Below are 10,533 nucleotides of genomic sequence, written 5' to 3'. Positions count from 1 at the left end.
ATCAAAAACTTTGGGCTCGTCCGGGATTTGAACCCGGGACCTCTCGCACCCAAAGCGAGAATCATACCCCTAGACCAACGAGCCACAACAAACGTAGGTATGCCACTGTTTGTTCTGAGTTCATTTTTCCGCCAGGCTGCTCCAGAGTTCTGTTCCTAGTTGTGACCATTACGTTTTGCCTGGCTTAACCCCGCCCCCCATCTCCATGAAGTCTCCTGTCTGACTCTGGAACTAGCCTCGCTTCTTCTCCCCAATCCACGTTCTGGACCCTTCCAGATGCCAGGTGGGGTGAAAGGCTTCAGACTCAGGCCACATTTCCTAGTTCCTCCGAGTTTGGCCTGAAGGGGTGTAACCGCGAGCTGGAGTCTGGAGGAGCGCGGGTTGGAGCCCGTGAGCCCGGGCCGAACTCGATTGCAAGGGTGTAGGCTTCTCAGCCCCAGGACAGACGCGCGGGAACTCTATCTGTCGCGCTGTCCGCTTCGCGGGACCATAAAATCCTAGGACAGAACAGGCGCGTATCAAAATACCGGGAGCTGGAGCCGGTTGGTGGTGAGCCAGTCTGGAGAATGTTGGGACATTCCAGATCCCTCGCAGTTTCCCAGAATGAGAGTCAAGTTCTCCCCACCTTTGCTTAAATTGTTTTCTCGCTTTGGAACTCTCTCCTAGTCTCATCCTGATTCATGTCAAATCCTATTCCTCCTTCCTTCTCCGGCTCTAAATATGTATATAAACAGTTAAATAAATTCAAAGGTCCTCTTTCTGCATGGATGTGTGTATGTAGTAGTGGAGTCATACACTCGGGCTGAAGGTCACATTTACGGGGATTGTTCTGCAAATTAATGCCCCGAAGGTCGCAGAGCACTTCCGTACATTATACAATATTCTATATCAACGAGTGGTCTTGAGTCTGACATTTAGTCCTCAAGCAGCAATCTAGGACCACCCAGGAGCCGAAAGAAAGCACATCTAAAAGATAACTCAGAATCTTTCTAGTTGGCCAGTTTAATTAGTATATACTCTTTTTCTCACTATTTAACAATCACACCAGACAAGATACATTTTCTCAAGACCAATTTTTTCTTGGGAGAAGGGGAGGGTCCTCAGAAAACGACTTCAGAGCAGAGGCTAGCCCAAAATGGCAGCTTCTCCTTCGAGCCGGAATCGAACCAGCGACCTAAGGATAACTAGGTAGGAAACTACTACAGTCCTCCGCTCTACCAGCTGAGCTATCGAAGGAAGCACAGAGATGTGTTTTCTAGAATTCCCTATTCAAGAAAGAGAGAAGCAGAGGAGGTACAAAATGGTCGTTTGGTTACCGGCAAGTGCACCTCGCAGAGTAACCACCTTGTGCAAACGTCTTGCATCTACATGCAGTTTTGGGGACCCTTCTATAGCTGGATTCTCTTCGCTGAGGGGCTTCTAAGCAGGGCCAACCCGTGCTCTTAACAGGGGCTGCTTGAACCCGTGCATCCCAAGGCCTTTCGTGGAGGGTTGGGGGGGCCTGCTCGCCCCAGAGGCTGTTGTTTTCACCCAGCGCGCCGGCCGCAGGCGGCATGATGTGTGTCTAGAGTGGGCGCGGCCACCCCGGCGTCGGAGAACTAGGGACTGAGATGCTTGGACACAGAATTTTTAGCGTTTAACTCCGAGCCAGGGAGAGAGGCGCGGCCCTCCTCCTTTCCTTACGCCCTGCGCTCGCCTCCGACCCCCGGCGCGTGGGCACAGGCCAGTTGCTGCTCTTTGCTGCTCACACGTCCGCAGGCTCGGGGACGGAGAAGGTGTGGAATAGAGAATATATGGGTAAGCCCAGTGTTTCTGTGAGAACTGACTTTTGGTGAAGCGATTTTGAGGTTTTCCAAGCCACAATCTCTTTGAGTCAATAACAGATTTGGTGATCCAAGTCTGGACTTGAATATCCCCATCTGAGGTACTGAAGTGTTCGAAAACCTACTGAAACGTGAAATCTTGCCCAGCTGCCTGCAGAACGCTGACGGCTCCGGTCAGCGAGAGGACCTGGTTCTGGGCTCCAAGCCTGCCTGAGGCGGGTGTTGAGGGCTCGATCCCAATCTTTCTCCACGGCCGTCATCCCCGCTCGGGTTGGGCTACTCTCCAGGTTCTGGCCGCGCGTCCGCCCGGGCCGCAGCACTTTCCGCAGCTTGCCATAGACTCCGCCACAATCCAGGAAGCAAAGCGGCACTTGCGCACTGGCTCAGAAATCCGAGGGAGCGCTTCGGTTCGGCATTGTTTATTCCGGAGGTCTGGGCTGTGGCGAGAAGATACAAAGTGTGGAGTGTCTGAAGAAGGTAAAGTTATCGAAGGGAGGGTGTGGGGTGAATGGCGAGAAGAATTAAAAACAGTGGGATAGCCACTTGGAAGGCCCCAGCGAGATTTGAACTCGCGACCCCTGGTTTACAAGACCAGTGCTCTAACCCCTGAGCTATAGGGCCTCACGCTGCAAAGGTGTTGTTCTTTGTGGTAAAGAAAATTTTTAGACTGTACTTTTATTACAGTATCTGAGTGTTGGAAGTAAACAAATCCTGAACGGCATTTCAATGTTTCCCAATTATTGGAATGCAACCTGCAGACTCTTGGTGGGAATGGCGCAATATGGGGGTCAGTGATAGAGACCGCCGCTATTTCAAGACTAGAAAAATATGCTCAACTCAACTGTAACAAAGCGCCTTTTTTTCTTTTCTTTTTTTTGTCTCCAGCGGCAGACTGTCAAAATTAAGAAGTAAAACCCCGCATAGAGGAAATCCTCTCACAGGTCTGTCAACTAAAACTGGGAAATCTGCACCGGTTTTCTATTTGACTCAGGACATCTACCGACCTGCAACCGCCCGACTTGAAGTTCCTCAGGTGTGGGGAACATTCTCGCAGTCGAGTCTCAGCACCAGAGCGGGCATTTGTTAACTCGCTACTTAATTCGTTCTTTTATTCAACAGATACCGAATCCCAATTTTGGGCTCGCCTCTGGACTAGGAGCAAGGCATCCAGATATGGTCTTTACGTTGAAGTCACTGTCATAATTTTGTGGAATAAAGAAACTTTAGCCTTCATGAAAGAGTACAATAAAAAAATATGTAGCTGTGCTAGATGTGAAGGGGTGGTGGAGACTGCCACGGTTGGCAAATTTACAGAGAGAGCCATCACAGATACAAGCCTACTGGAGGGGATGGGCTTGAGCAGCACTTTGAAGAGAAGTAAAGATACAAGTTTTCAGGCATGATGATCTCTGGTAGAAGAAAAGTGAGGAGCAAAGTCTGAGATAAAGACTGAGATGTACAAGCAGTCAAGGCAGACCACTGCTGGGGCAGATATCCAGTCTCCTGAAAGTGAGGAAAGGTAAGAAAACAGATTAGTAGAGACAGAGATATTTCTGGAATGAAGTTATGCCCTTTGAAATTTTAAAAATGAAAACTCAGCAGGCAGAGATATGCAGAATGAATGGAAGGGAAGAGAAACCAGAGTCAAGGGAACACTAGAGATTGGCCCTTATGCAAATGCTCAAAGCTACAAGAGAATAACAGTTATGGATTAGAAAGCGGAAAAAATGACTAAAAGAGATACAGGGAAGACATATTCTGCTGAAGTTAGATGTGAATAAAGAGGAAATAAGAGCAGAGGCAGATTAAGGTCGGTTGAGGCCCCAGGCGCAGAAGAAAATACTGGGCCCTTTAAAAAAAAGAGACAGGGAAAATAAAAATACATGTTAATCATATTTTTAAATAAATAAAGAATATTATGTACTATTAATGTTAAAATTGCACATATGAAACTAAACTTGGTGTCATTAGAAAATAATGTAGGCCCTGGCGGGTTGGCTCAGCGGTAGAGCGTCGGCCTGGCGTGCGGGGAACCCGGGTTTGATTCCCGGCCAGGGCACATAGGAGAAGCGCCCATTTGCTTCTCCACCCCCCCCCCTTCCTCTCTGTCTCTCTCTTCCCCTCCCGCAGCCAAGGCTCCATTGGAGCAAAGATGGCCCGGTCGCTGGGGATGGCTCCTTGGCTTCTGCCCCAGGCGCTAGAGTAGCTCTAGTCGAGGCAGAGTGACTCCCCAGAGGTGCAGAGCATCGCCCCCTGGTGGGCGTGCTGGGTGGATCCCAGCGCATGCAGGAGTCTGTCTGTCTCTCCCCATTTCCAGCTTCAGAAAAATACAAAAAAGAAAAAAATAATAAAAAAATAAAAATAAATAAATAAAAAAGTGTAAAGTTGGGGTTTTGCGGGGGGCCCTTAAGAAGTCGAGGGTCAGGGCACGTGCACCTTGTACGCCAGGCCGGTAAATCCACCTCTGAATAAGAGACTATATAGAGGAAAGAGGGAAAACTCTCAAATATACCTTAAAGAAGGAAGATGATAGCTGCAGGAAAAAAATGTCTATGGGAGACATAGCTATCTGGAAAGGGCAGAGGGGTGCTAGGATTCAGGTGGGCTGAATTTGAGGTGAGGATGGAGGAGTTTGTGGGAATTGTACAATATCTAGAATACAATGTATTATATTTTTTGCCGATCTGACAAAAAATAGGTATAATTTTTATTTATTTACAGCTATTGTGTGTTGGAGCAAAGCCAAAGCACCAAGTGACTTTCTGTTCCCATCCCGAGGAAGTGAAGGTCAAGGCCAAGCACTCGTGACTGAAAGCACTCGCATTCAGGGAAGTCCGGAGGATGTGGGTGCTTGGCCCAACTGGAGCTTTCTGCAGGTCAGGAATCAGACAGCAGATAGTGTGGTGTTATGTCTCAGAAAGGGCAAGAGAAATTTAATCAGTTTTGCAAAACTAAATAATAAAATTGTACACTGCATTCTGCTTGTTAGTTTCTTATGCAAGATGACATATTTCTGCTTGATAAATTGGATAACTGATCTCTCCAAGGCACCTCAATCCTGATGAGATTGGGGTCTTCCACTTGCAGTATTGTTGTTGCTGCCTCATTCCTTTGTGGCTCCTCTTCATGAAACCCTGAACATTAACAATTGTGTTGGCTGTTATTTTTTTTATTTGACAATCTACGGGAAAAGAAGTCAGTGTCCCTTACTAAATAGTCAGGTATTACATATTTTAAAAAATCTTGCAACACTGGGTTTGAAAACCCCTGACATAGATCATTCATTGAATTAGAGGTGTTTTGTGCTCTTTTTTCTTTTTAATTGATTTTAGAGAGAGAGAAAGGAGAGAGAGAGAGAGAAAGAGAAGCATTCTATTTGTTGTTCCACTTAGGGGGTGTTCATTGGTGGTTTCTCCTCTGTGCCCTGATCTGGATCCAACTAGCAACCTTGGTGTTTCCAGACACTCTAACTGATTGAGCTAACTGGCCAGGGCCAAAAGTTATGTGGTTTTGCAGGAAGAACATTCAAAGGGAGAACAGCAGAGGCCTGGCATTTTGAATAACCCAGCTGCCCACAATTGTCATATGAGTGGGTTTCTAACATTTTAAAAATATTCTCCTTACATTTGGTAATTTCATATATTATAAGTAAGTCTCTTCTGGAAAATTTGCTTTCCCAACTGGCACCTGGGAGTAGGCATGTGATCTAAGTTCCACCAATCAAATGCATCCAGGGAAGATTTCAATTTAGAACTGCAAAAAAGGAGTAAATGGTCTTAAGGGAAATATCATGTTTTTCCAATGGTTAAGTGTTAGATTCTTGGGTATGGGATTTCTTAAATCTGTAAATTGTTGTCTTTCTTTAGTTTTGAAAAATTCTCAGCTATTATCTTTTCAAATATTGTTTTTACTCTACTTTTTTCTCCATTTATAAAACTATAATTAAACATATTAGACATTCACCATCTCTTCTCTATTTATAACCTCTCCTATATTTTCTGTCTTTTTGTCTTTCCATGTTGCATTCTGAATTACATGTTCTTACTCATAATCCATTAGTCAGATGTTAAATCTACCCACTGAGTCAACTGTAATTATAAATTGTAATTATTTTATTTAGAAAGTTAAATTTAACAGGATGACATTTATCAACAAGAATACATACATTTCAGGTAAACATCTCCACGGCATTTGCACAGTCAATTATGTTGTATACCCATCACCCAAAGTCAAATCATTTTCTGTCACCTTACATTTGTCCCTCTTTATGCCCTTCCCCCAGTCCCTTCTCCCTCCCCTCTCTCCACCTCTGTGGACAAGGTCTGCCAAGGGTGAGGACAATGGAGACGCAAAGACCTGACTCTGGGGAACAGGTTCAGTGATGCAGATCCAATTTATTCAGGAAGTAAGCTAGCTTATATACACAGGTTCAGCCTATAGGGTGTTACAGCATGTCCTTCACGGCCAATGGCTGAAAAGGTCAGGGAGCTGCCTGGTTGGTGCCGAGTTACTTCCTTACAGCGGGCGAGCTCCGTCCTGGGTGTGCCTAGGAGGGTTTCAGGTGCTGGAGTGTTCTCACAGCATTCATCAGCCACAGCTGCTAGGAATGCACTCTGCACTCTACCTACATTTCGCCCTTCTCTTTTATTTATTTATTTATTTTTTATTTTTATTTTTTTTGTATTTTTCTGAAGTTGGAAATGGAGAGGCAGTCAGACAGACTCCCACATGTGCCCGACTGGAATCCATCCAGCATGTCCACCAGGAGGCAATGCTCTGCCTATCTGGGGTGTTGCTCTGTTGCAACCAGAGCCATTCTAGCACCTGAGGCAGAGGCCATGGAGCCATCCTTAGCACCCAGGCCAACTTTGCTCCAATGGAGCCTCGGCTGCTGGAGGGGAAGAGAGAGACAGAGAGGAAGGAGAGGGGGAGGAGTGGAGAAGCAGATGGGTGCTTCTCCTGTGTGCCCTGGCCGGGAATCAAACCCGGGACTCCTGCACACCAGGTCGATGCTCTACCACTGAGTCAACCAGCCAGGGCAATCCCCCTTCTCTTTTAATTAGGGCCAGTTGGACTTGATGAATGATAGTTTGCTGTTGTTGTCTCTACGGGTAGGATAATGCCAGGGTAGGGAAAAGCAACCCAGATGTGGGGGGTCTGCCCACATCTGGGAGTTAGCGGTTATTATAGCACACATAAGCAGGAAGAGTACCAAGGCTTAGGGGCCTATCAGGGGCCATTCTCTGGTGTTGCTCCACTAAAGCCTTCATATCCCCCCAGGTGATGGGGTGCACACATTGGCTGTGAGGTCTTCTTCTGGAGACTCTCCATCTTCTGGGTTGGGGGATTCATTTGGAGGGGTCATCTTGGGACACCCGGACTGGCCTTCTGTTTCGTCCTGGGATTCAAATTGGCCAAGGGCTGTTCTCTGGAAAGACATAAGCATAACCTCTCCCTTGCATTAGAAGGGAGTGTGGCCTCTGCCACTGTGCCGTGGCTGGGTCCTTCCAACGTACCAACGGTAAAAGGGTTTGGGAGTGGCAACTTCCGCTTCTTTGGCTGGTGGAGCCGATGGCGCAGTTAGCAATTCAATTGGTTCCATTTTTGCATGCTCAGCCATGAGAGTGTTAAACTCAGAGGCTAAGCCACTTTCCTCCTCAGTGGAGAGGAGCGAATAGGGAGGTAGGGCCTCCTCAGCGAGAGGGGTAGCCTTGGCGGGAGATGGCTAGTAGGGCAGGAGTGAGACCGAGGGGGAAGGTTTGCCCTTCGTGTACTTCACTGAACGGATGCAAAGGAGAGCTCGGGCCCAAGTATCGGGGTCCCAAGGAGGTGTCTCCCGAAGCCAAGAGTTGAAACCTGAGAGGATTTCCCAGTAGGTACAAAGATCCTTTTCATTAATTTTAACTCGCCTACTCTGCAATAGGGCATGGAGGGCTCGAGCTTGCGGGCCTTGGGAGTGAGGGAGAAGGTTTCCTATTGCAGAGGGACACTCACCCATCCCTTGGATGCTGGTTGGGTCCCTGTCCAGGTGCCAGTTGTGGACAAGGCCCACCCAGGGGTGAGGACAACAGAGATGCAGAGAGACCCAACTCCAGAGACCAGGTTCAGTGACGCAGATCTGATTTATTCAGGAAGTAAGTTAGCTTATATACACAGGTTCAGCCTATAGGGTGTTACAGCATGTCCTTCACAGCCAATGGCTGAAAAGGTCAGGGAGCTGCCTGGTTGATGCCGAGTTACTTCCTTACAGCGGGCGAGCTCCGTCCTGGGTGTGCCTAGGAGGGTTTCAGGTGCTGGAGTGTTCTCACAGCATTCATCAGCCACAACTGCTAGGAATGCGCTCTGTGCTCTACCTACACGCCTCCTCCCCATAACCACTGCACTTTTATCTATGTCCATGAGTCACAGTTTTTATATTTCACCTATGTGTGAAATTATATAGTTTTTAGCTTTTTCTGATTTACTTATTTCACTCAGTATTATGTTCTCAAGATCCATCCATGTTGTTGTAAATGATACTATGTCATCATTTCTTTTTTCTTTTCTTTTTTTATTAATTTTTTACATTTATTGTGTTAACATGATTCAAGTGTCCCACTCAATATAACACCCTCACCCCCAACCACATGCCCCCATTATACCCCATTTGTCCCTATTCCCCAACTCCCACCCCCCTTCCTTCTGGGATTTGCTGTCCTGTTATCTGTATCTATGTGTTATGTATATGTAGTTTCACTAATCCCTTCACCTTCTCTGATCCCAGCCCTCATCCCCCTTCCCTCTGACAGCTGTCCCTCTGCTCCCTGTGACCCCGCCTCAGCCTCTATTCCATTCCTCAGTTCACCTTGTTCATTTGATTTCACATATAAGGGAGATCATTGAAAGGTAAAAACCACGAGATGAACCAAAATAAAACATGAGGCTAGTGTGCTCCAAAAAGAAAATTTATTTAAAAATCCTGGATGCAGGTGACCAGACAAACCAAGCCGTGTCAAGGACTAGGGAGGGAGGGAGCAGGATATATACTGGTTAGTTGGGGTCTTGGAAAAAGTGGCTGATGTCATTGCCCCTGTAGGTACAAGGTCATATTTTTCATACGTGGATTGGAGTGGTGCCACAGCTTCTCCAAATTGTTTATCTTCTGGCTTGACTATCTAAAGCAGTGTTTCCCAACCTTTTTTGTGCCATGCCCCACCTTAACCTTTCTAAAATTTTTATGTCCCCCCCTATGTAACATACATAATTTTTAACATTAAAAAATTGATTTGTTCACTTAATAAACATAAATGATAGGTTCTAGGAAGAAATCACTATGAAATTGTTAACAAAACACAGTAAGTAAAATTTCAAAACATATAATGAAAAACAGAAATTTAAATTCCAAATAATTTTAATACAGATTTTTCAATATTAATTTATTATTTTAATTTAGTGTGATCCTTGCGCTTGATGCTTGCTGCACAGAGATTTTATATTAGGTTCCAATTTGGTTAGCTTTAGTCTCAAGTCTCCACGTTGTGTTATATCCAGCCGATTTCTTTTTTTTACCAGTAAATCATTTACAGCACTAAATCCACATTCAGCTAAAAATGAAGATGGAAACGGTAGCAATAGTTTTCTTGCACATTTGGTTGAATTTGGGTATTTGATTTCTGTTTCCTCACAAAGCCATGCCATCACTCCTTTGATATTAAATAAAGCTTTAACTGACTCATCATTTTGCAATTCTGGGAGTTCTTCTTGATACTGCATATTTGATATATCAGACAAATCCACTAACATTGGCTGCATCATCCATGTTGGGAAATCAATTTGTTTTAAATCAGAAAATCTTTCTTTTAAATCAGCCGATAGAATATTCAAATGATTGACAATAACAAGTAAAGTGGTATCAGTTACTTCACATTTTTGGAGCCAATGAAACTGTTTAAAGTTTTTGTTGTTAATGTTTCTGACATAACTCAATATTGGTAATGAAACCAAATATCTTTGCTTTTGCATTGACAAGAGTTTTATTTGTTCCTTGAAGTTGCTTATTTAATATATTTAGTTTTTCAAAGATATTGTCTAAATAACTCACAAATGCTTTACCATCTATTGTTAACAGATACTTCATTTCAGGTTTGTCGCTTAAAAAATCACTAAGAGTATCAAACAGTTCCATAAATCTTTTCAAACAGTTTCCTTTAGATAGCCATCTTACTTCAGTATGAAGTAAAAGTCTCACATGGTCTTCATTTTGTTCTTCACAAAATAGCTTGAAAAGACGCTCACATTTGGCACTAACTTTAATAGCATCAACACACTTTATTACTGTATGTAATACTTCATTCAGAACAGGCGAGATGTTTTTAGCTACCAAGTTTTCCCTATGAATAACACAATGCACAAGAATCATTTCTGGATTCACATCTTTCATCAATTTTAAGCAGCCATTTTTCTTGCCTATCATATTGGGAGCACCATCTGCAGCACAAGATGTTATATTTTTCATTGGTATATCATTGACATCTAAGTAGTTTTTTAGCTTATTATATATATCTTTGGAGGTAGTGGTGCTTTCTAATCTTTTACAGAACAACATTTCTTCAGCAAAATGTCCTTTATCAATATATCTTACATAAGTTATCAATACTGCCTCACTCTCTCTCAAAGTTGATTCATCCATTTGCAAGGAGAATTTTCTTGTTTTCAGCTTTTCAATAAGTTG

The 10,533-nt window shown here is 44.5% G+C and overlaps 1 long non-coding RNA gene and 3 other non-coding genes across 5 annotated transcripts; 1 reads left to right on the top strand and 3 right to left on the bottom strand.

The window, feature by feature from the left end:
* Window positions 1–12: 12 nt before the first annotated feature.
* On the bottom strand, window positions 13–84 carry TRNAP-UGG (transfer RNA proline (anticodon UGG)). The gene has a single exon. It is a non-coding gene; the product is annotated as a tRNA-Pro (tRNA).
* A 1,062-nt stretch (window positions 85–1,146) lies between these two features.
* Window positions 1,147–1,236, bottom strand: TRNAY-GUA (transfer RNA tyrosine (anticodon GUA)). The gene is given in 2 exon segments: window positions 1,147–1,182; window positions 1,200–1,236. It is a non-coding gene; the product is annotated as a tRNA-Tyr (tRNA).
* A 269-nt stretch (window positions 1,237–1,505) lies between these two features.
* On the top strand, window positions 1,506–4,973 carry LOC136336000 (uncharacterized). 2 transcript variants are annotated; one of them, XR_010731352.1, is made up of 4 exons: window positions 1,507–2,300; window positions 2,709–2,856; window positions 2,943–3,342; window positions 4,545–4,973. It is a non-coding gene; the product is annotated as an uncharacterized lncRNA (long non-coding RNA). The 2 variants fall into 2 exon arrangements; XR_010731351.1 differs by having other exon boundaries at window positions 1,506–2,300; window positions 2,709–3,342.
* On the bottom strand, window positions 2,372–2,444 carry TRNAT-UGU (transfer RNA threonine (anticodon UGU)). Its single transcript has one exon. It is a non-coding gene; the product is annotated as a tRNA-Thr (tRNA).
* Window positions 4,974–10,533: the final 5,560 nt, after the last annotated feature.

This window comes from Saccopteryx bilineata, chromosome 4 (assembly GCF_036850765.1).
Source record: "Saccopteryx bilineata isolate mSacBil1 chromosome 4, mSacBil1_pri_phased_curated, whole genome shotgun sequence".
NCBI classification, from domain to species: Eukaryota; Metazoa; Chordata; class Mammalia; order Chiroptera; family Emballonuridae; genus Saccopteryx; species Saccopteryx bilineata.
Note: the sequence above shows the minus strand (reverse complement) of the source record. Positions and strands in the feature narration are given on the sequence as shown.